The sequence below is a fragment of the Pseudorca crassidens genome, chromosome 9, assembly GCF_039906515.1.
Source record: "Pseudorca crassidens isolate mPseCra1 chromosome 9, mPseCra1.hap1, whole genome shotgun sequence".
Lineage (NCBI taxonomy): Eukaryota > Metazoa > Chordata > Mammalia > Artiodactyla > Delphinidae > Pseudorca > Pseudorca crassidens.
In genome coordinates, this window is record NC_090304.1 from 64,053,386 (window position 1) to 64,055,682 (window position 2,297).

Sequence of the window (2,297 nt, forward strand, 5' to 3'; positions counted from 1 at the left end):
AAAATATTTGAGCCAGTTGGGAGGATGTAAAAAGTTTCCCGGTGAATATTACAGGCAGATAAAACAAGTTGCATAAGCACAGAAAGGTGGAAAAATACAAGTTGCTCAGAGAATACAAATACATAGAATACATAGTTACAGTATGTAAAGGAAAAATCCCTGTCTTCTTCCCATGTTTCTCCTTTACTCTCACACTACTACTGTACTCACAATACTTCTAAAACCAGATGTGTGTGGGTTTTCCCTACACTGAGCAATTCTGTGACACCAGCTTGGTGTCCTACAATTGAACTCAATCCTGACACTGTCAACCTGGAGACAGCACCTGGAGATAGCATCAGATCCCACAGGTTAAGGGCTCAGTCCCACAAGACTGCCCCTACTTCAGATGCCAACTGCAAGTAGTTAAGTGCCCAGGTTACCTACAACTTCTGTCCAACACAGCTATAATTGGAGGTTCCCATGACCTCCCCCCCTTAGATTTGATTATTGGCTAGAACAACTCACAGAACTCAGGGAAACATGTTTACCAATTTATTAAAGGATATGATAAAGGATACAGATGAACAATCAGATGAACAGATACATAGGCAAGGTCTGGGAGTGCAGGAGCTTCTCTCCTGGTGGAGGTGGGGTGTATCACCCTTCTGGTACGTGGATGTGTTCATCAAGCTGGAAGCTCTCCAGACCTCATACTCTTGGGATTTTATGGATGCTTCCTCATGTAGTCGTGATCAATTAACTCCATCTCTAGCCCCTCTCTCCTCTCTATAGAATGTGGGGAGGGGCGGAAAATCCCAAGCTTCTAATCAGGCTTTATCTTTCTGGTGACCAGCCCCCATCTAGGAGCCACCCAGAAGCCCACCAGCGTCCCCTCATTAGAACAAAAGATGCTCTTAGTGCTCTTATCACTTGGGAATGTACAGGGGTTTCAGGAGCCCTGTGTCAGGTACATGAGGCAGAGACCAATATATTTATTTACTATTTCATAGTAAGGTGGGTATGAAGACATGAAAAGTTAGTCAGGAAAAGTAATAATGCTAAATGCTAACAGTTTATTAAGCTATATTCTGGCTACTACTTAGTACTTTACATGTAATAACCTTCATTACAACCTTATTATTATCCTGTTTTACAGAGGGGGAAAAGGAGGCATGGTAGTGTTAGGGTAACTGGCCTAATATTATACAGCTAATAAATGACGGAGATGGGCTCTGAATCCAGGCAGTTTGTCTGCCCCTCATGAAATGGTCTCATAATGAGTGGCCTTTTTATTTTGAAGATTCTGGGACTTCGTAGGGAGAAAGTTGGAGACATTGGTAGGAAGATCCTCTTCTATCTATTCATCTTTGGCTTTCTCAAAGAAGTATCTGAGACAAGATAGGTGGTCCGAGTTTATGGAGCCAGAGTGGAGACCAGAGGACTGTTCCAACATTCTGATCTTCCACATATAACCTGGGGTTAGGAGGACAGACTTGCTGGTGGCTGGTGGACTAAGCTCAGATATTTCAAGTTGGGCAGAGACCTTCAGGGAGGAGATATCTTACCTTCCTATCAAGAGGAAAGGGAACTGAAGCTGTGAAAGGGAGAATGAGTACTGTTGGCAGTCAGTATTTGATGCCAGTTCTTCTTTTCTGCAAATGCATAGAGGAAAAAAAGACATTTTACAATTAAACAGCCATTAGTTAAGTACTGCCAGGTTCTAAGTGGTTGTTTATAAATTCATCTGAGCCTCACAGCAACCCTAGGGGACAGGCACAATTATTATTCTTATTTTACAAATGGCGCAATTAAAGCACGAAGATATTATATAACTTGCTTAGTGTTGTTTGTTTTCGGCAAATAAATGGAGGTGTGAGGCTGGAAAGAACTACAATAAAGTTGTCATTAAGTACAAAACAGCTGATTAAAAAATCAGTACATTTCAGCTACTGTGTAGCAGAAAGAACCCTGGATTTGAATCAGGATTTGGATTCAAGCCCCATCCCTGAGTGCTGTGTAAAGATTTGGGGCTGGGCAATTTTCTCGCCTACAAAATGCAGATAATAATACCTACCTCCTAGAGTTTTTGTAAGGATCTAGCGAAATGACTGTAAAAGTGCACTGTAATCTCTAAAATGTTAGACAAACGTGAGAAACTTTTCCTCCCGGCTCTGGATTCGTAAATTTGGGGATACGGACTGCCAATCCCAACAGGCAAATCCTCCGCGTTCCCTTCCCGGAAACCGGCGCAGGCCCTTCTGGGACTTGTAGTTTTATCGGGATCTGGCCCGCCTTTCCCGTTTAGTAAGGGCGGT

At 42.7% G+C, this 2,297-nt stretch overlaps 1 long non-coding RNA gene across 1 annotated transcript; it reads right to left on the minus strand.

The window, feature by feature from the left end:
* Positions 1-595: 595 nt before the first annotated feature.
* Positions 596-2,171, minus strand: LOC137231339 (uncharacterized). Its single transcript, XR_010946464.1, has 3 exons — positions 2,057-2,171; positions 1,548-1,634; positions 596-768 (listed from the first exon to the last, which is right to left on the minus strand). It is a non-coding gene; the product is annotated as an uncharacterized lncRNA (long non-coding RNA).
* Positions 2,172-2,297: the final 126 nt, after the last annotated feature.